Raw genomic sequence first — 23,491 nt, forward strand, 5'->3', positions numbered from 1 at the left:
CTGAGAATAGATTGAAGCGGTGCAAGAGTAGAAACACGCAGATGTGCTGACTATTGCAGTAGTCCTGGCAAAATGATATTGGTTTGGACCAGGTGGTAGCACTGGAAGTTGTGAGAAGTGGTCAGATGCTGAATATATTTTGAAGGTTGGATTATGTAACTTGTTGACTGGATATGAAGTGTGAGCAAAAGAGAATTCCAAGTTGAGTCCACGGTTTGAAGCCTGAGCAAGCAGAAGGGTGGAGTTGCTGTCTACTGAGATGGGGAAGGCTGCAAAGAGAAGGCTTGCAGGTGGGAGTTAGGAGCTGTGTTATATTTGACATGTTTAACAGACATACAAGTGGAGACATTAAGTAGACAGTTGAATAACTGAGTCTGGAGTTTAGGGGGAGAAGTTCTGGCTGGAAATATAAATCTGAAAGTCATCAGCATATAGATGGCTTTTAAACCCAAGAAACGACATTGAAGCACGTAGGGAACTAGTGCCCAGAGAAGAGGTGATCTCCCAGGACAAAGCTCTGGAGAATGCAAATGCTGACAGACCCAAGAGTTGAAGAAGAATCAGAAGAGAGTAAAAATGTGTAGCCAGTGTAGTAGGAGGGTGTGAGATATGCTCTCCTGTATTTGATCAGGGTGGCTCACTGTATAAGTATTTTCAATGAACCCTTTGTGTGTTATTGAATCTTTCCTTTTTCTATGCACTACAGCATTACAGCTACTAAACACCTCCGTGTCCCCTTCTCCTTCCATTCCATTCTCTCTCCCCGCAGAGGTCACCGTCACTCTTTTAATGTTGATATTTATTATTCTCGTGCAATATTTTCATGTTTAAGTATAAGGAAGTAATTTTGTACTATATACATGTGTTCACATATATTATATATGTATATATGCATATAATATTATTTTCCAGCTTTTTCAGCTTTTTTTGTGCAACCTGTACATTGCCTTCCACACCTCTTGGCTTGTGTTTGCTTAGTAGTATATTTTTAACATGTTGTTACATGTAGTTTGGGGTCATTTTTAAAAATGTGATACCACATTTTATTTTAAGAATATGCTACAGTATATTTCCCCAAACACTTTATGTAGGACATTTATGTTTCCAATTTTTGCTGTTTCCAGCAATGATGTTGCAAACATTCACATGCTATCTTTAATGTACCAATGTGTGTGGCTTTGTCTGGCGTAAAAGTTCAGAAGTGAAGTTGCTGGTTATACAGTATGTGCATCTTTATCTTATTGAATGTCATTATATTCTCTTCAAAGCGGCTGTGCCAGTTTCCACTGCTATCAGCAGTGAAGGACAGTTCCCTTTGCTGGACTCCTCTGCGATCCTTAGATCTGATGGGACCAAATAACATCCACTGTTGTTTTAATGTTCTTTTTTCTGAGTACCCATGAAAATAAATTCACATTCTCAAAAGTTTACTGTCCTTTGGGGTTTCCTCTTCTGTGAATGGCCTGATCATATCTTTGTCCATTTTGTGATTTTGTTTGTTAATGCTCTACAAATGGGAAAATTCACATTAAATTCTGGTTTTTGCTTTTGTTGAAAAAACAAGATCTGGAAGTAGCCACCAGCTTTTTTACAAGGCAAGAGTTGATGGGAACTCTTGAGCTGAAGCATACACTTTTTGCTTTGCCACAGTCTGAAATACTCCTAATTGCATTACTACTAGCCTACTTCACTCATTTATTCTAATCTACCTGACCCCAAGAGGCATCTGAATGGGGGATCCTGTCTCAGAACCACCTGAACCAAGGTAGGGATCCAGGATTAATAGGGTTTCTCTTGAAAATATTGTTTAACAAGGTTAAACATGTAGGAATGCTATTCTTAAAAAAACAAACAAACAAAACCCAAAAACCCCTTAGTTTATTTTACAGACATATCCCTGCTTTAGGTAATTCCAAAGCATGAAAATCCAGATTTTTAAAAGCAGAAGGTGATTATTCTCCCTGTTCTAAATACTTCTGTAGGTGGATTTTAAAATTTATCAAAACTCACTATGGGATTTCTTTTAACAAAGCAACCTCCCCTAATGCACGTAAAACATACATTATTATTCATTCAACATAAACTTAACAACCTACCATTACCGCCCGTTTTCTAAAAACATCTATTATGGGAAATTACATGTACACTTAGAATGTGACAACATCTTCAGCTGATTAAAAAAATCATACATTCATTAGCACCTGCCTTACTTAAAGGTTAGAATGATGGCAAAAATAATAGAAAAACTAGAAATGAGAGAAGGAGGAAAAGTATGAGAGGTTTTGAGTGGCAATCAACAAATGAGTTATTCTGGGGCATTTCTTCACTGATAAGAATCTGGGATGCATGGCTGAGCCCAAGGAAGTGAATTATTTCCCCAGGGCACTATGTCTGCTCTTCTGGTAGCTGCTACCACATAAATATTAATGTCTGTTTTGGGTAGCATAGCCCCAATTACTACACTCACTTCAGGCATGGGTAATGCAGAAAAACAAGATATGATACATTATTAACTTCCTGATGGTCTTTGTACAAAATAAACTTTAAAAATGAATCTACCTAAACTGATTAATTTGTACTATGATGTTATATTGTTATATTATTATTAAAGCAAGTATGAAAAAAATAATCTAAGTTCAAACTGAATACTCTTATCACTTATTTGTTAAATTTCCTTCAACAAATACTTACTGAGTACCTACTATGTGCCAGGAACTAGAAATAAAACCTTCAAAAATCTCTGCTTTGTAGAGCTTATGCAATGCTTGTCCAGTCCATTATATGGCTCTACCGCGTGTGTATTCGGATATATCCTCGGCTACTGCTTACCTGGTATATCTCTACTCCTCTTGGAAGTTTAGTGTTCTTTCTGTCTCCTATGTTATTTCTTTCTTGTCATTAGTCAGTCCCACGAAGTGGCAGAATTAGATGCCTGAGGAAAAAGAGAAGAGAGTGTTCTCTAAAAGTGGTGCCATTTCAGAGAGATACAGAAACAAAGGCAAGACAGGCCCACTTGCCACCATACTCCAGGCACTCGCACTTCATCTTCTCCCAGGGAGACTTCAGAAAGATACGTGCTACGTCTACATGTTTTGATACTTTCTCCTCTGCTAAGCCAAGACTGTTTAGGGCAACAGCTTGATCTTCATTTGATGATTCCAACAATCACACTCAAAGTCACCAGAAGACACAGGGAAAGAAAATCTAAGGGAAAGAAAGTAGAAGGATTCAGAGGTAAGTGAACAAAGAGCAAAAAAATGTAAATGATTGTAAGATTAGAAAGACTAGCAGTTGGGACATTGAATTAAGATGACTGGCAGAAGCAAGATGCCTCTGGTCCTGGAACTAACCAGGAAGTTTACCAGTTCCTTAATGGAGAAAAATTTGAAGGCTATTAAGAGTTTAAAGCAGTATTTAAGGATATTAAAGAAGATTTTGAAAATATCCAAGTTTTCTGCTTCCTATACCACATTTGAATTTCTATCTGAAGAAACATTCCCTGTACAGAGTACCTGAAATGCATGATAAAATGTAAACATCATCTTTTTAAAAGCATGGCTGAGCTTTTCAGAATGTTCAGGAAATCACCAGAGACCAGAGCTGTAAGGAATCATGATCTGGAAAGATAAATAAGTGCTGGATAAATAGGTGTTTATTATGGGCATATCTGAAAATTCCTTGTGGTTGAGAAGGTGGATTTTGAAGGTCTGTGCATGCAGAGAACAAAAGTCAAACCTGTGAGCTAGATCAGAGACCAAAACAATCAAAAAGTGGTACTTTTAATGGCAATTAAGCTAGGTAGCTAGACAGACAGCTAGACAGAAGAAATCTCTCCATGGGCAATGCCTAACCATATAAATCTAGACATTCCCCATACAAATTTGAAGCTGTAATTCATAGTAATTATATAACCAAAAAGCCCAAGGTAAATATGAATTTTAAATAGTCCCAAATTACCTACAAGAATGACAAAAATGTCATGAAGAACCTAGGGGTAAGATGGCAGTAAAGACACAGACCTACTAGAGAACGGACATGAGGATATGGGGAGGGGGAAGTATAAGCTGTGACAAAGTGAGAGAGTGGCATGGACATACATACACTACCACTACTAGTGGGAAGCAGCCGCATAGCACAGGGAGATCAGCTTCGTGGTTTGTGACCACCTAGAGGGGTGGGATAGGGAGGTTGGGAGGGAGGGAGACGCAAGAGGGAAGAGATATGGGAACATATGTATATGTATAACTGATTCACTTTGTTATAAAGCAGAAACTAACACATCATTGTAAGGCAATTATACTCCAATAAAGATGTTAAAAAAAAAAAACCTTACACTCATCAAGAACAATAGAAACTGGGAAAATTTTTTTAAAAATCTTTAAAGTCTTGATAGAAAATAGCTGTCACTCTAGAATACCCAGAAAAATGATTGTTTTTATTTGGAATGAGGGAAAAATTAAAGATGCTTTGAAGCATTAGTAACAACAACAAGAATTGAGTTTACCAGTAGCAAACCTTCACTAAAAGAACTTCTAAAATTATACTTCAGGAAGAAGGAAAATGATCCTTGACGCAAAGTCTGAAATTCAGGAGACAACAGTGAGAAAAAAACTGGTAAGGACAAAAACAGAAAAAACAGAAACAAAACAAAACAAAAAAGCTGGTAAGGCTGAGGGAAAAACTAAACAACACTGACTGTTAATAATAATAGTAATAATAATAATATCTCACTGTGGAGTTGAAAATATGGGGGGAAAACTACCTCTCAAGAAAGATGGCTCTTGTGCTTTGAGGCAGCAATACTTAAAAGACATAATTTAGACAGTGTCATACTGACACATGAGTAAGTAAACAAAGCAATGAAATAGGAAAGGGAGCCCAGAAAGAGACCAACATGTACGTAGAAACTTGATATTCGCCTTGGCAGATCAGTGGGGGGAAGATGGACTGTTTAGTGTATTGATTTCACAACTGGAAAAAAGCAAATCAAGACCACACCGTGAATTATGACTCACACCATACATAAAATTCAATGCCAGATGGACATACCTGTGGAAAGCAAAACTCCAAAATGCTTGCAAGACAATATAGGAGAATATTGTTCTGCCCTCGATTCACAAAATTATTTCATTTAAGACCATTTACAAAAGCACAGAACATACAGGAAAAGAGTGAAAAATATGTCAACATTTATATCTGGAACTGATTATCATCAAAGACATCATAAAGAGAATAAAAACACAAGCCTCCAACTGGGAGAAGTTATTTGCAAAACACACAACTGTCAAAGACGAGAAATCAGAACATAGCAAAGACTTCTATAAATCAACCATAAAAAGTCAAACCAAGAGAAAGAACAAAAGGTGATTCATGGAAGAGTTAACATGAATGGTTTGTGAGCAAATTAAAAGATGCTTAATTGTATTAGCAGTCAAGGAGAAGGAAAATAAAATCACCGTAAAATACCGTCTCACCTCCCACAAACGAGGGAAACAAGAAAATATCTTATTAGAGTACGTGAGGCAACAAGAACACCCTTCGAATACCGGTGAGAGTGGAGATCAGCACAACTTCTTTGGAGACAATTCTCATCCCTTGGTCATGTTTAACAACCCTTTGATGTAGCAGTAACTCTCTAAGGAGTGTGCTCTATGAGTGAGAGAAGAACATACCCCATTTGATACCATGCTTCTACTGTATAATAGAAGTAAAGCAAAAATCACAACATTTGGTATATTCTATTTCTTAAGTTAGGTGGGTGTTTTATCACTTTTCTGTAAACTGTACCTACATGTTATATATAGCCTTTGGGGGGAAATGAGGTACCTATTAGAAACTATGTATTGTTCTATGTTACAATGCATAAGTAAATCAGTTGGTAAACTGAAATTCTCATTTCATGGTGACTTCATAGCATGGATGTAATGATTCTAAATCTGTCATCTACGTGCAGTCCTGTGTCAAAGACTGTCTCCTCCCCACATAGAGATAGATCTTGGAATTGTAAAGATGCCTCCTTCCACTCCAGTTCAGCCCTGCCTCATTAGCTAGCTGAGAAGGAGTAGTCCCCTGCCCAGTAGAAGCAGATAAGGCATGCAGTTTTCCTGGGCTCTAGACTCTGTGTGGAGGTGTGGCACCTTTGATTTTACACATCCTCAGCTTCTCCTCCAGAGCACACACGCAGCCAGCGTGCCAAGATGTGACCTATTCAGACATCAGGAACCTCACAGAACCTGGAACCACCCTCACTTTAGAACCTCAGATACTGCTTCTGGGTCTGGCTTCTTGTACCAGCCTTCTCCTTCTCTTGCGGTGGACTCTTCTACAGACAGGCTTTCCCCTCCTCACCACCATCACCACTTTTCTCTACCACAAGGCTGCTCAGCTTCCAAGTATTTCAGAAAAGTACATAGCTACTGGAGAGGGAGGATCACTGGTGTCACACACCCAGGCTTTACTTGGGCCCTTCAGGAATAATCCACAACAGGGATATCACCTTGCCTGGTAGAGTGAAAGAAGCGAAGTTCCAGAGTTGGACGGTTTGTATCAGGTTAGAAATTTTCCAACATCTTCAACTGTATTTCAGTCCTGACATTGGATTGCTTACTAACTCTTGTAATTATTTTATCTGTCTATTTTGATATGCATCGTTTTAGAATTCTCATAGGGTGGGTTGTGATAGCCCCGGCAAGTAGAGTTAATCATCATTAATGCCAGAGGGTTGCAGAAAACATTGAAAGGGGAGAAGCCGCAAAAAAATTCCCAAACCTCATGCCACCCCTTCAAAAATTATTAATTATACACAACTTAAAAGCTTTCATTTGAATGTGGTTGATTCACTGTGGCTGTGCCGCTGTAATCCCCTTTATCCTTAAGATGTTCCGTGGTCTGACACCAACATCACTTCGGCTTGCAACGAGTTAGTCCTGTTGCTTTTCCAATTTATATAAGACATATTTCCTTCTGAATTGATCCCCCTGGACAGTGGTTTCCAGACTTTTTAGCTTGCAAGTCTGTATTTGATTTGAGGTAGACTCATCGCTTTCAAAGAAGTGTTGAATGCCACATAAATATTTAAAGACGATAAAAAGGAGTTTTGAGAATTTGAGGTCGAGTTCTTATACAGCTAAAAAACATGGTTGAAAGTCACTGACAAAGTGTATAGAAAAGCACAAGAATAGAAGACAGACATGTCCTAATTAGGATGTCAGTGTTTTGGTGTAGAATCTTCCAAAATGAATAACACTGTGCCCATCATTCTCTTAAGTTTGGAATAACAAAGCCGACAGCCCTGCACTGACATCTTCTGTTCCACGTGGGCGAGTCATTCTTTTATTCACTGTGTTATTCATGAATATCATGATCCTAATCTGACTCATATTTCAGTAATTAAAGAAAAACTTAGCTATGCTTCTCAAAAAAAACATGTCTCTGCTTTCAGCTTTTTTTCTTTCTTTTTTTTTTTTTTTTGGTGTGTGTTCTTCATAAACTTTGGGAGTTTTCACAGCAAAGAGGACTATCAGCTGTAGCATCCTCATTAGGGAGATGCATCTGTTTACACTAGCTTTTTTCAGCAAATATAAGAAGTGTATTAAAAATGCAAAATATGATCTCTGTATCTGCCTCCCCTAGAAACTGCTAAATGTTATCATCCATAATGCATACGAGTTGGTAACTGTTTGCACATTTTCATTTTCTCATTATTTCCTTTCCCAAACTTAGAAAATTAAGTTGGCAAACTGAAATTTCTCAAAAGCTTCAGAAGGTGGTTTCTTGGTCTTTGAGTCATTGACTTAGCATCAAATAAATTGTAGAAGAGGGGAAGAACTTGGTGAACATGATTAATATAAATAACCATATATGTAAGTCCAAATCTCCCCTTTTTTCTCAAATAACCTTTATCAAGGCTCAGACAATTACCATATTTCCCATTCCACTTAGCTTTATGAATTGGCTTCTGTTAGTTAGTTTGAATTACTATTGTTTTCTTTTTAATTATAAAATAATTATTGTTCTTTTTTGAACATTTGAAAAATACAAGAGACTAAAGAAAAATGTTAACATCTGCTGAATATTCCACCTTCTAGGGACAATAAAAAGCTTCTTCACAGCCTAGGGAACAATTAGAATGAAACAGCAACCTACAGAATTGGAGAAAATGTTTGCAAATCATATAGCTGATAAGGGGTTAATATTCAAAGTATATAAGAAACTCCTTAAACTCAATAGCAAAAAAAAAAAAAAAACAAAAACCTGATTTTAAAACGAGCAAAGGACTTGAATAGACATTTCTCCGAAGAAGACATACAAATGCCCAAAAGGTGTATGAGAAGATGCCCAACATCACTAACCATGGGGAAACGCACAATAAAACCACAATGAGATATCACCTCATACCTGTTAGGATGGCTATTATAAAAGAAAAAGATGACAGGTGTTGGCAAGGATGGGGAAGAGGTGGAACCCATATTCACTGCTGGTGGGAATGTAAACTGGTGCAGCCTCTATGGGAAACAGTATAGAGGTTCCTCAAAAAGCTAAAAATAGGGCTTCCCTGGTGGCGCAGTGGTTGGGAGTCTGCCTGCCGATGCAGGGGACACAGGTTTGTGCCCCGGTCCAGGAAGATCCCACATGCCGTGGAGCGGCTGGTCCCGTGGGCCGTGGCCGCTGGGCCTGCGCGTCCGGGGCCTGTGCTCTGCGACGGGAGAGGCCGCGGCAGTGGGGGGCCCGCATACCGCGAAGAAAAACAAAAACACAAAAAACTAAAAATAGAAATGCTATATGACCCAGCAATCCCACTGCTGGGTATATATCCAGAAGAATTGAAATGAGGATCTCAAAGAAATATTTGCATTCCCATGTTCATTGCAGCATTATTCACAATAGCGAAGAAGTGGAAACAACCTCCGTGTCCATTGCCAGAGGAGTGGATAAAGAAAATGTGGTTCATTAAACGGGATGTTATTTAGCCTTCGAGAAGGAAATCCTGCCGTTTGCGACAACAGGGATGAACCTGGAGGACACTGTGCTAACTGAAATAAGCCAGTCACAGAAGGACAGATACTGCATGATCCCACTGATCTAAGGCATCTAACCTAGTCAGACACACAGAAGCAGAGAGTAGAATGGTGGTTGCCAGAGGCTAGGAGGGTGGGCGGGATGCGGGACCTGCTGTTCAGGCATAAAACTCATTATGCAAGATAACTGATTAAGTCCTTGAGATTTGCACTGTGCTTAATAGCGCTTACTAATACGGTAGGGTGTCCATACAATTCTGTTGAGAGGGTAGATCTCATGTTAAATGTTCTCACCACAATAAAAAAGAGAGAGGGAGAGACAAATAGATTCTGTCTTAACATTCTCCCTCTCTGTTGAATGTTGTTTTGTTTTCAGAACAAAACATGAGCTCTTTAGTACTGCATTGCCACTGCATTACCTTGAAATGTAAAGTTGATATTTTTTGTGAACTGGCACACTGTTCTTCCTGTTGAATTTTAAAATTTGACTTTGCTGAGGGGAATTTCATTTTCTCTCATCTGAAATTACAAACAGATCTCTTCTGTGCCTGAGTTCAGCATGAAATTGAGGTAATTAAAGATGAGTAAAGCTAAAAGTTCCCTGAGCAAAATCAAAGTAAAAAAAAAAAAAAAATTTAAAGACTGTTGTGACTGAAGTAGCATTACTCATAAATCTTCTGGGGGTTGTGTTTTTGTCTTTGTTTTAATTTTTTCTCTGTTTTCTTTTTCCGTGTAGGTTTAGATCAACATTCGAATCCAAGAGACTGGCTGGAATGGATTGCAAGCAGGTGGGTTATTGCAGTGGTCTTTTCTTCATTCCTGTAAACGCTTGCTTGTTTGTCGAGCAAATGTTCACTATGTGCCCATGGCGTGCCATTCCACAGCACTAAAACGCCAAGGCATCACATATAGGCAGGCAATTGCCAATTTATGAATTCCTAGCCTACTGTCAGTGCCCTCAGCCAGAGACCACCAGGAACCCCTTTGTAGCTGAACAAGTTGGGTTTATTACTCACCACAGCACGGGGGACCACATGACATGGGGAACCGTGGGGCATCTCAGTAAAGTCAGAAGGAACCTGTTACAAGACTTAGGCTTGGATTGGGTGATTGGGAGAGGGTCTAAGGAAGCAGAGTTTGCTCCGGATGGGATGTTGTTAGAAAAAGAGGGTATTTCTAGGTTTGGGTGTTGTATTTGGTTATTTTGGCACAATAACCATGTTTTTTTGTCTGTGTTTAGACAGAATTATGACGTGGTCTTGCTCTGTTTCATTTTATCCTTGTCTCAGGGTGATCTCATCTGGGGTTAGAGATTTTGTTTGTGTCCAACGGGAGAATAAAATGACCTGGCTCTGAATGTCAGACCAGCTTGTAATAGCATTGAGGTCTACCTGTAAAACTCAGTTCCAGATATCGAGGGCTGCTTTTGTCTTTCTTCTGTGCTGGCCTGGCCAGGGATTCTCCTCCTCACTGGCAACAGACCCCTAGAGTCACTCTGTTCCTTCATCCTGCTTTGCTTAGGGTGGCTCACTTTCCAGCCTTGCCTCTGCTGTGGCCACCTGCCCAGGGACTCCTTTCCTGCTCTGTGGCCTGTGCCTGAACAGGAGCACAGTCAAGCCCTCCCACACTGCCTGGATCAGATGAGGAGGCAGGTACACTGCGGGCATCCCTTCCTGGAACTTCAAGGGTCCCGGGCATCCCAGCTCCTCTTTTCTCCTCGCTCCCCACAGTTCATCAATCTCCAATCATCATTCATTCTACAGACTTGCTACCATGCACTTCTAGTCACCTTCGTTGCCAATACCTTAGGCCAACCTACTGTGCACTTTCAATAGCAGTATTAGCCACCTGGTCTCCCTGCTGTCATCCTTGACCCTTACCACTCCTCCCGTAGACTGCTTCTAGAATAATCTTCCACAAATGCAGATCTGACGCTGTCCTGCCCACCTTTAACTCTCCACGACATTTAAGACAAAGACCAATCTCATTCCAAAGCTTGCCATGATGTGACCTTTACGTCTCTCTCCAACATGTAGCTTTGTCTCACTTTATTCCTAGTACTCTAGCTGCAAGACAGTTCTTTCTGCTACTCAAATGGCCTCTATGTGCATATCTCCTCCCATGCCTTGACCTTTACACATGATCTTCCCTCTACTTGGAACCCATCCTTCCTCCTTTTCTCTCCAACCTCCAGTTTATATCTAATTCACCCTTAAAACCTCAGCCTAACCCTGCCTTGAATAAGAAGCCCCAGCCCAAGCAGCTCCCTTGTTGAACACTCCCATAACCCACGGTCCCTCTTCATAACACTTAGTGCCCTTTATTATGATCACTCAATGTCTGCTTTGCCCCAAAGACCATTCACTCTGTAAGGAGAAGCTTATCTGAGTGGCTCATAGCTATACCCCAGTGCCTGGCATGCAGTGGATGCTCATCATAATATTTGTTGAACATGTGAACATATTAATCCATTAATTAAATTTGGCATACAAATAAAAATGCTATAGTAAGTGCTACTACATTATATATCACTGTTAGTCCTAAGGCCTGTTCTAAATTTAATAAAGAGGATTATATAAGCTATCTAGGGAAATTGACTGTTATGTCAAATACTGTTCTGTGGGAAGATGGGACCTGAATTCTGGTCAAAAAAAAATCATAAATAACTTTCCATAACACATCTCAATTATAGTAGGTGGGCTGTCCATGATTTCTCACGTATCTTTGTATCAAATTCTATTTTCTGTTGTGCCATTTAATTTTTATATTTTTTGTCTCCTTTCTCTTCAAATAGATCATAGGAACCTTGAAGACAAGGAATACATCTCTCATTTATTTGTATTTTCTAAAATTCCAAGCAGTTTCAGACATACACCAGGACTAGGGTAAATGTTGGTCTATTAGATTTGATTTCTGCCCTTAATGAATTGGGCTTGCTTAATAAGATAATCAGTTTCGGGCTTCCCTGGTGGCGCAGTGGTTGAGAGTCCGCCTGCCGACGCAGGGGACACGGGTTCATGCCCCGGTCCGGGAGGATCCCACATGCCACGGAGCGGCTGGGCCCGTGAGCCATGGCCACTGAGCCTGCGCTCTAGAGCCCGCAAGCCACAACTACTGAAGCCTGCGCACCTAGAGCCCGTGCTCTGCAACAAAGAGCAGCCCCCACTTGCTGCAACTAGAGAAAGCCCGTGTGCAGCAATGAAGACCCAATGTAGCCAAAAAAAATAATAATAAATTTATTAAAAAAAAAAAAAAAACAAGAGTAGGGGAGTTGATTGGCATCCAGGATACAGGTAGGCTAATAGTAGAGAATAAATTGGGAAAAGTATATTGGATCTGGCTTTGGACTGTGAGCTATATTGTTATGATTTCATCCTGTCAAGTGGTGTGTAGATGCCATAATGTGCCACCCAGATCCCCCTTCAAAAATAAAGGATTTAACTTCACCAACTGCTGCCAGCAGAAAGCCCTCAGCCCTCCCTAACTGGCCCCCCTCCAGGGACTGCCTCAGCTGAAGGAGGCCATCTCATCAAAGGTCATGCCTCCTTCTCCTGGTGGCCCACACTCAATGACTGATTGACATGGGCAATAAAGCCTGGTTCCTTGACCCCAACTCAGGACAACTCAGATGGGTTATCCCAACCTCAGAACTCCTCAGATGAGGCCCCATGGAGACAGATTCTCAGTGTCACTTCTCCCCCTGCTTAATTCTGCAATTTTTTCTTCCTTTCCATCAGTGTTGATCCTAAAACCATTCCCTAATAAAACTCCTACACAGTAACAGAGTTTCCAAGTCTTCTTACCTAGGAAACCAACCTGCAACAGGTGGTGGTAGGGAGTCATCAAGGGGTCTTAAGCAAGAAAGTGATACAACCAAATATATATATTTTTTAACATGAGCTTTCCTGCACTTACGAACACTAAGTTTTAAAGAAAAATGCACATCAATTAATTTATTTCATTAGGGATTATTCCTATAGGGCTGAAAAAGCTGGTATGGCAGATGCAAAAACATGTAGTGTGGATATTTTTCAGTGATGGATCATTTCTCTTCATTACTGACACCGTATTCATCTTTTCAGGTTTTTTTTTTTTGCGGTACGCGGGCCTCTCACTGTTGTGGCCACTCCCGTTGCAGAGCACAGGCTCCGGACGCGCAGGCCCAGCGGCCATGGCTCACGGGCCCAGCTGCTCCATGGCATGTGAGATCCTCCCGGACTGGGGCACGAACCCGTGTCCCCTGCATTGGCAGGTGGACTCTCAACCACTGCGCCACCAGGGAAGCCCCAATTTTGATTTTTTTTATTCTAACAAATCCTAACATCTTGTGTAATTCTCTGCAATAAACCCTCAGTGTATGAAGAAACAATTCTGAATGACATAGAACAGTATTCTGGATAATGAAAGTGCTGGATGTAGAAGTTGAACTCATGATTATAAAGGAAAGAAAGAAAGTCTTATCGAAATTAAGTCATTCAAATATATTGGAACTTTATGATTTTTGCAACATGATTATCATTGTAAAGTGCTCAATTTCTCTTAGGAATAAAAACGTGAGTTGTATCTGACATATATTTTGCCTGTAAAATTTATACCTGAAATAATCTGTTCAGTTAACTGCATTATGTTTCACTTGAGTCATCCAAATTATGTTAGTGAAAAGTAAATTACTCTAAAATGCAAATTTATTCAGCGTTTTATAACTGTATTCTGCTGTCCTTCATATTAAATGATGATATAGTGAATGATGAATAGGGATTAATTTTTTTATGTTGAAAATTACAATTTTTTTCATAAATACAATTCTCAAAGGTTTTTTTATTTGCTTGACTTTGTGTCACAAATCCTCTTTCCACTTTTAAGATGATAACCCTTTTAATGGTTTACTATCACCTTTTGTCAAGAAAGACTCTAAAGTATTAAAATAAAATTCTCAGTAACCTTCTAAATAAATCTCCCTCATCCACACAAATGCTTAAATCTTGTTTCTGTGAGATAAGATGATTCTCAAAATTTGGAACAGTACTGAATCGGTTATTCTTTTAAAAATATATTAATAAACATCTGGAATTTATGATAATCTGAGGAAAAAGAGTGGGGTACTTGGAAACAGCAGCAATTTGTTCTCTTCTCCTTGACATTTACAAATATTTGATGGCTTCAATTCGTCCTGAGGTGTGTTAGCAATTAGAGAAATTCTAGAATCTCTTAAGGCAGACATTGCACAATAATTTGTTTTGCAGTATCTCCCGTCTAAATTGTGACCGCTACAGGGTTCAGAAATACTGAGTGAACTGTGGGATAGATCCATATAAGTCTACGCGTACAAGGAATGAAGAGGATTCTTGGAAGGAAAATCATTCCAAGAGAAGGAGTTGGACACGAAAAGGTTGACAAAACCTTGGTTACTGAAGGTAAGAGCAAGTCTGCATTCAGCATGGTGTCCCTGTCCCACCTCATTTCCTGTACCAGCATGAGGACTAATGCCTGAGGGAGTAAAATGGAGACCCCCCCCATGACAGGGGGAAACACAGAACAGGGAGGAGCCATCCTGCTCTTTGAACTAGACACAGCCTTTTGACAACTGCAGCACTCCAGTACTTTGCCTTGGGGCGGAGGAGAATATGGAGAAACTGGCATGAGAGAATTTCCACTCTTCGAAGCCTAGGGAACCCCAGGGGTGCCTTCAGGAGACTGTTGTGCCTGCAGCATGTAGAAAACTCCCATGAAAGTAAAAGTGGTTGTACTCAGCACTAAGGAGCCAAAGCAGGGGAGGAAGGAAACAGGATCACCAACACAGCAGCCGACCCCACGGTGTTTGGATTTATGGGAACTCATGTGAGACACTCCCAACGATACGTGAGAAGGAAAAGTCAGGGGTTGGGTCTTCCATTAGTAGGTCTGGATGGGTTTTATTTATGACCAATCTCTGTAACTTCCTTATAATAGATTCTCAATAACGGTAGATTGAATGAATAATGTAAAGGTAATCTGATAATTTTCAACAGAGGTGGAAGAAAGAACTGAGAATACAGAAGGGCAACTGCAACCCTTATTCAGTATGATTCTGCATTGGTTTACCTAATCTGTATTTAGGATTTAAACATTTGGAAGACAGAATTTAAAGGATGCATTTTTCAATCATCTGATCGTGGAACAAAACAATCCCATTGTGTAGAATCTAAACAATTTTGGTCATAGTAAAGTCAAAGAATTTTAAAAGCTAGTGTAAATGTTGGGGAAAACTTCTTGTTTTCCCATTTTATACCTAGGATGATACATCAGGAATGTGTTTTATGTCTTAGAATAATTCCCTGATTATCAAGTTCTACATATAAAGATTTTACTTTGTAGTTCTTTTGCTGTCAAAGTTTAATAAATTCTGATGTTTAAAAAATATCCTGAGGGGCTTCCCTGGTGGCGCAGTGGTTGAGAGTCCGCCTGCCGATGCAGAGGACACAGGTTCGTGCCCCGGTCCGGGAGGATCCCACATGCCGCGGAGCGGCTGGACCCGTGAGCCATAGCCGCTGGGCCTGCGCGTCTGGAGCCTGTGCTCCGCAACGGGAGAGGCCACGGCACTGAGAGGCCCGCGTACCGAAAACAAACAAACAAAAAACAAAAAAAATCAAAATTGTATTTGAGTAGATGGCAACAATAATATTAGCTATCTGCATTTCCAATTCCAGATAGTTAGGACTACTTGATTTTTAAAGACATACAAGGAAGAAGTCTACAACCTCCCTGTATCACCATTTCCAGCAATGAACAGCCCATATTGCAGGAAGTTTGACACAAGTGCTGGTTTTGATTTACAGACTTACACCCTGTGTTTCTTTAAAAAAAATAAGTTAATGTTATCACCTTGTCTTTTCTTGAAGGCCTGGGGGTTAAAAGCCTAGGAGATAGAAGTCAAAAGGTTGGTGATGTCTAACAGAAGCAAGATCTGTACAGAAAAGCAGCAGTGCACTAAGACATTTTATTTAGTTTGAATTTGGAAGTGGTCTTAAAAGAGCTTAGAATGCCTAAGAAAGAATGATCATTTTTTTGTTTTTTTTTTTTAACTTGGAACTATACAACCCTATTTGGAGCAATTGGACTAATATTGCTACGAGCCAACTGGGTCTTTACAAGTGGAGTTCATTGAATCTATGCTACTCATAGATTTCTAGACAAGTCTACCTTACACCTTACCACTTGAACACATGTTCAACACATGAACAGCTCATTCTTACTTTTAGCAGATACAGAAATAGTTATAAATTCTAGACCAAGGTGACAAAATATTTAAATTATACATGCTAGGCTTGTACCTTCCAGAGACCACTTAACTTAAAATGTATATGACTGTTAAGGTTTTTATGGGGGGAGGGTGTATGAAACATATGCACACATTTGCAACATATATGTCTTTTAACCTCCAGATTTTGAGAATACTTTTAGCAATGTGAGCTGTATTTTGTTGCTTTTGGTCTACCTGATTTCAACATTAAGCCGTGTGTAAAAATTAACTGTAATGACATTTATAGGTCTCCATGTAGCATTATGAGAAATTTAAAATTAGTTTATATTTTTAAATATAGCATTAGCAACATTGTCAGTCGATAGTAAATGATAAAAAGAAAATCTTTTGAAAGTTCCCCATGTTTCCATCAATAAAATATAACTAGACTTATTTGAGATGTCCATACTCTTTTCAATTGAAAATATTTTTCTAAGAAAAGAATTCTTCCTTCATATTTTCATGCATTTAACTTATTTAATAATCTATTAATTTATTAAATACTAATATTTATAACATGTTACAGTGTTTAATATTCATTAATGTATTATTATTATATTCATTTAATTTAGCTCTTTGCAGAATTTTAATGACCATGGTCTTTGTGGTCTCCTCTGTTGATGTATAATTTATACAGTTTTAAATTTTATAAGGATACTTTGTAAGAAGCATGTGCTCAGTTTTGTTCATTGTGACCAAATATATTTTTGTGGTGCTCATATTTTCACGATTCTCACAAGCCATTTTTTAACGTAGAAAGGCAATTTTAACATGATTTGTGTTGATTTCCAGAAATCCAGGAAGTTTAAGCAGATTTAAACATTCACTTCATACCATTTCACAATGAACCTCATGCTGCGGCCAGTTGCATTTAAATCTTATGACAATTCTCATGACAAGAATTTGTTCTGTGATTTGAATGTTTTGTGTTTGAACTTGATTTTTGGTTTTGAACACGATAAACCATTATTTGAATCCTCATTTCTGGTTATTATGCCTTTGATTCAGTAAGGAACTCTCATTCATTAGTCATTAATTCTTAATTTTATGGACCAAGCAATTTAATTGTGCATCTCTAAAATAAATATGGTGAAGTTGAAAATATTCTCTGAGGAAAAACGTACTAATGTTTACTAGCAAATTTACTAATAATTACTGGTATACCGGGCTTCCCTGGTGGCGCAGTGGTTGAGAGTCCGCCTGCCGATGCAGGGGACACGGGTTCGTGCCCCGGTCTGGGAAGATCCCACATGCCGCAGAGCGGCTGGGCCTGTGAGCCATGGCCGCTGAGCCTGCGTGTGCGGAGCTTGTGCTCCGCAACGGGAGAGGCCACAACAGTGAGAGGCCCAGGTACCGCAAAAAAAAAAAATTACTGGTATACTACCATTAATGAACTATTACAGATCACATGCAAAAGATACAGTTCATACATTACATCTTCTTTTAATAAAAATACATCTCTAATACACAACATATTCTTTTGGGTGTGACAAACCTTAATACACCCTCTCAAATGATGGCTCATTTCTCCTGTCAAAATCCTAACTTTACCACTGGGTATTTTCCTAACTTTACCACTGGGTATTTTGGGATATGTTACTTAACTTCTCTGTGCCTCAGTTTGCTTACCTGTAAAATGGGGATAATAGTAGTACCAATTCATGGTAGTAGTACCAATTCATGGGCTGTCAAAATTTATATTCGTTTTCTATTGCTGCTGTAACTAATTATCACAAGTTTAGCTTCTTAAAGTAACACCCATTTACTATATCTCACAGTTCTCTAGGTCAGAATTCCAGGTAGAACATGGCTCAGCTGGGTCCTGTGCTTAGAGTTTCACAAGGGCAAAAACAGCAAAACTATGTTCCTTTCCAGAGGTTCTAGGAATGAATCTGCTCCTGAGCTCATTCAGGTTTTTAGCTGAGTTCAGTTCTTTGCAGTTATAGGACTAAGGTCCTCCTTTCCTTGTGGACTGTCAGCTTGGGGTCAGTCTTTGATTTTACCGGCTGTCATTATTTCTTCTCATGCTTTCCATGTGTCTCTCTCCAGCTATGGTGGATTGAGTCTCTATCATACTTTGAATCTTTCTCACTTCTGCTACATCTCTCTGATCTCCAGCCGGAGAGAGTTCTGTGTTTTTAAGGGCTCATGTGATAAAATTGGCCCATAAAGATAATCTCCCTAATTTAAGGTCCATAATCATATTGATATCTGCAAAATCCCTCTTGTCATCTATGTAATATATTCACACGTTCTGGGAATTAGGATGTGGAAATCTTTGAAGGGCTATTATTCTGCCTATACCACAAGATTAAATAAATTAATTCATGGAAAGTACTTAAAACAATGTTTGATTCAAAACTGGTTCTTATTTTTTATATTTTAATAACTGGAGTTTCATATATACTGTGTACCATGACATCATCTGCATCCAACATTTTGTACTGACCCATGATCAGCATTTATTAGTATGATGGGCTGTGGCTGTATTATTAAACCACAACATTTAAAAAAAAATCACTCTGCCACAGTCATTTTTTGTGGTGTCAAACTAAAGTGATATTTAAAAATATATTTAAAAGCTAAAGTCAAATTAGAATATATCTTTCAGTTGTGAGTTATCACTTTAGAAGAGAAGTTTTATGTATTTAGGAAAATAATTCAATCTGAGCACTTGACAGGCTTTGGGCTATTGCTATCACTTTGACATTAGAAAGTTAACAGCAAGCAGGCAAGCTTATCAATGCATTTAAAAAAAAACAACGTTGTTTTAGGGTGCCAGTTTGATCAAAAACTCAAACAGATATATTTTAAGTCTACAGCAGTTCTTGGTTATAGGAAAGTCATCTCAATGTTCTTGAATAGGAATCTATTAATATTTCCAAAAGGTTTTGAAATTACAACATAAAATGTAAAATATCTCATAGGAGACTAGAACATCCCTTCATAATACATGGAGTCCAGCTGGAGAAATATTTAGGCCTGAGGAAGGTTTTTGTAAAAATGTATTACAGTTGTTTATGTGAATCCTTTTCTCTGGCTTAAGCTCTGAAGAAAGAAACTGTGCTTCTTTTTACATTTTGGAATCCTTAATTCTACATAGAAGAGTTTGTTAAGTGGAATTTAACATGTTGCCTAATAAACATGGCAAAGTAAAAGTAAAATTAGCTAGGCTTCAATACCCATAAATATGTTAAGATTTTCATTTTGGCTTTCGTATGAAGTATGCTTAGTTCTTCAATTTCACAGAGTAAAAATCAAAATGAAACAAACAGGGAGAATTTCTAAGGTACTATTTCCCTCCAGTCGCATTACAAGATTAAAATCTGTATATCTGGAGTGTTATATATTTTCCAGAGGCTTTTCAAGCATTTAATTTTCTATTTATTGCTCTAAGAGTCTGTCATTACTTTGATGTGGCAGATGAAGAGCCCAGAAACTATTTAACATGCTAAAAGCTAGTAGGCAAAACAAAGCAAAAAATTATACACACAAAAAGCCCTAGGGCTTCCCTGGTAGCGCAGTGGTTGAGAGTCTGCCTGCCAATGCTGGGGACACGGGTTCGTGCCCCGGTCCGGGAAGATCCCACACGCCACGCAGCGGCTGGGCCTGTGAGCCATGGCCACTGAGCCTGCGCATCCGGAGCCTGTGCTCCGCAACAGGAGAGGCCACAACAATGAGAGGCCCGCGTACCGCAAATAAAACAAAACAAACAAACAAACAAAAGCCCTAATGATCAATATGATCCTCATAGACTTTTAGACTGACATCTCTCAAATCCTTTAAGTAACAAGATGATTGATAAATAAATACACACCTTATTAAATACAATGGCAAATTGATTTGTTCTGAGAATAACCTCTAGGGCTGAGAGGAACTAAGTCTCCCCGGTTCTGACTCTGAAATCTATACTAAATGGAAAAGGTCAAATAGAGAAACAAAACTTCAATAAAGGGGGTGTTGAGGGAGAACTAAAAAGGACACATTAAAAAAGAGAAACAAACAAAACTGTTCAGAACGTGCCCATGGAGCCATTTATAATTCCTGGGTATAACTCACTATTTAAATTACTTGTCTCTTAATTATCTGGGCTGCAATTTATCTCCTGGTCACATGTTTTAGGCAGAACACAGCCTAGACCAAAACAAAATAGTGATCAATGGGAATTAGTTCCATGATGTACTGTTGATCGCATATAAAACAAGGAGGATTTAGGGTTTGTCAGTTTGTTGAAAAGAGTTTGTTTTCTTCCACAGATGCAGCCATTAGTTAGGAGCAAAACATATGGCTGGAGGGTAATTAAGATGCTGGTGCCCAACAGAATATGAATAAATAAACCCCATTACATCTCTCTGCCCCTACTGGCCTTTGTAACAGAACTTTGGCCCATAAATATCAGTTCTATTTAATGACATGGGGAATTTTGAGGGAAAAGCAAGTTTAGGGAAGAGAGGAGAAGATATCCAGAATATAGTTTGCACATGCTAAATTTAAGATGTCTGTTAGACATTCATCTGTTGGGATCAATAGACAGATAAATCAAACTCAAGAAAAAGGCTGGAGATATGAATTTGGGAGTTAAGTATATGATGGTATCTAAAGCCCCTGGGAAAGAATGAGATTACCCTGGGAATAAAAGACAGCTGAGGACTGAACCTGTGGTTCTCTAGCATTAGATGTCAGGCAGAGGAGAAACAAACAAACAAAGGGAGACTGATAAGAAGCAGCAAATAAATAAGAAGAAAAAAGAATGGTGCCCTACACCAGTCCTGAGGTGTTCTAAGAAGGAGGGAGTGACCAATAATGCCAAATGACAGTGAGAGGCCAAGTTAAATGAGGACTGAGAACTGACCACAATGTTTGGGAACATGGAAGTTGCTGATGACTTGAAAAAAGTAGTTTTAGTGGAAGGATGGGGACTGCAGTAAGATAAGAGAGTGTCAGGTAAGGAAACGAACATCATTGCTCTTTAAAGATATTTTGCCATAAAGAGGAGGGCTATGTGGTAGTAGACAGAGGATCTACCGTCAAGGGGCAGAACTGTAATTTTTTTTTTTGATTGGAGATTTTAGAGCATTTGTGTATGCTGCATTGGGAGGGAAACACTGATAATGCAGAAGAGAGGGACAGTCATTGTAAGATCAGAGTTCTAGAGTAGCTAAAGATGATACTCCTGGAGGAATTAGTCCTAAACAAAGCCAGAGAGTTCATTGTCCATTACAGGAGAGCAGTTATTGATAATGACAAGGGCAAGAAGACAAGAAGGGCTTGACTGCTGCAGTGGGTGACTGACGCCGGGTGGAGGACAGGATCATTGGAAATGTGAATATGAAGGAACTGAGTGGAGCGTAAGCCAATGGACGAATCATCTTGGCACAATCTACGCTCCACGGGCAACAATCATTAGAAGTTCCTAAAGAGTGTTTTACACACAGCCATGAATGAGAACAGAGTGCCTCTTGCCTTTGATCATAGCTACTCTGAACTCTTCCCATGCTGGCTACAGAGGCTCCTAACTTAGAGTTGGGACAGTTCTGCAGTCTGATTCAAGACAATAAAGGGAAAGGTTTACCCTCTGCTGTAATTACACTGTTCAAGTGCTGCACCTGAAGGCACTGCTCTCACTTTAAAATCACAGCGTGTGTCTTTGTGTCTTCAATTTCTTTCAACAGTCTTATGGTTTTCAGTGTACAGGTCTTTAACCTCCTAGATTAATTTTTTTCCTAGATATTTTATTCCTTTTTTGCAATTGTAAATGGGATTGTTTTCTTAATTTCTCTTTCTGCTTGTTCATCATTAGTGTATAGAAATGCAACAGATTTTTGTATATTGATTTTGTACCCTGCAACTTTACTGTATTCATTTGTTATTTCTAATATTTTTGTGTGGTATCTTTAGGGTTTTCTGCATATAAAATTATGTTATCTGCAAATAGTGACAGTTTTACTTCTTCCTTTCCAATTTGAATGCCTTTAATTTCTTTTTCTTGCCTAATTGTTCTGGTTAAAACCTTTAATCCTATGTTGAATAAAAGTGGTGAGTAGACATCCTTGCCTTTTTCCTGATCTTAAAGGATAGTTTCAGTTTTTCACCATTGAGTATGATGTTAGCTATGGATTTGTCATTTATGGCCTTAACTATGTTGAGGTACATTCCTTCTATAGCCATTTTATTAAGGGTTTTTATCATAACTGGGTGTTGAAGAAACTAAATTTTGGATGGTGAGCATACTATAGTGTATACGGAAGTTAAGATAATCATGTTGTACACATGAAACTTCTATAATGTTACAAACCAATGTTACCTCAATTTAAAAAAATAGAAGAAAAGATAAAAAGAGACACAAATCACAGCACGTTTTCTCCCTGGGGGCTGTTATGCCAGAGAAGAGGCTTGGTCCAGGTGCTCTGACTACACTCCCCCTGCGAATTTCAGATCTTGTCACAGAATCCCGCTCATTGTGTCAGACTCTTTTCTTCTTATTATAAATTTTCTCTTTGGGCACCAGTTATTGGAATTATTTATGTTTCTCCTACCAAAAGAGTACCAGCCCCATGTAAATTAGTCATTGAAAATATATAATGGGTGACACCTGCAAGCTATATCTAAGTATCAGTTACAGCCCTGCTGGGAAAACCAAGGTGCCCATCATACGAAATAATACAAATAAGTAGAAAACATGCAGGTCTTAAAATATAACAGTAGAGCCCAATGGTCAACATTGGAACAGGCTCTCATGCAATTTCACAGAGCATTGCTTGGTGTGGAGATTTCAACTTGCATAGCCTTGATTTTAAAAGTATCCTTTTGCAAAAAGAATATTCTCCTGTTCAACCAAAGGTCCTGTTTGGATGGGAAATATTTTACATGGAATGGTGAGAAAAATGGGGACACAGCCTGGCCAGATAGATAAAGTTATCTTCTGAATAATGAGTGACAGATACTACAGCTCAATCACTTTCCCAAGCAGGAGGCTGAATCCATACTCCTAAGCTCCTGGGGACAGCCAATTTGGGAAGGAAAGCAGGAGTTACCAAGAGGAAGGCAGTTGGTTCAGGTCTCCTAAAGATTTCTTGTCTCAGTCAGGACTGCATTACAGGGACAGAGGTTGATAATACATGACCTTGACTCATTGTTAGTATTGCTGATAAGTTTTATAAGGCAAATGATTTAGAGATGTCAAGAAGGAGAAGAT

At 38.9% G+C, this 23,491-nt stretch overlaps 1 long non-coding RNA gene across 1 annotated transcript in view; it reads left to right on the forward strand.

The window, feature by feature from the left end:
• Positions 1-17,321, forward strand: part of LOC125965482 (uncharacterized) — a 32,138-nt gene extending 14,817 nt beyond the window's left edge. Inside the window, exons 2-5 of the long non-coding RNA XR_007479389.1 lie at positions 4,550-9,805; positions 11,812-11,902; positions 14,261-14,431; positions 15,896-17,321. This is a non-coding gene — a long non-coding RNA (uncharacterized LOC125965482). The remainder of the gene's footprint in view (positions 1-4,549; positions 9,806-11,811; positions 11,903-14,260; positions 14,432-15,895) is intronic.
• Positions 17,322-23,491: the final 6,170 nt, after the last annotated feature.

Source organism: Orcinus orca, chromosome 9 (genome assembly GCF_937001465.1).
Source record: "Orcinus orca chromosome 9, mOrcOrc1.1, whole genome shotgun sequence".
Lineage (NCBI taxonomy): Eukaryota > Metazoa > Chordata > Mammalia > Artiodactyla > Delphinidae > Orcinus > Orcinus orca.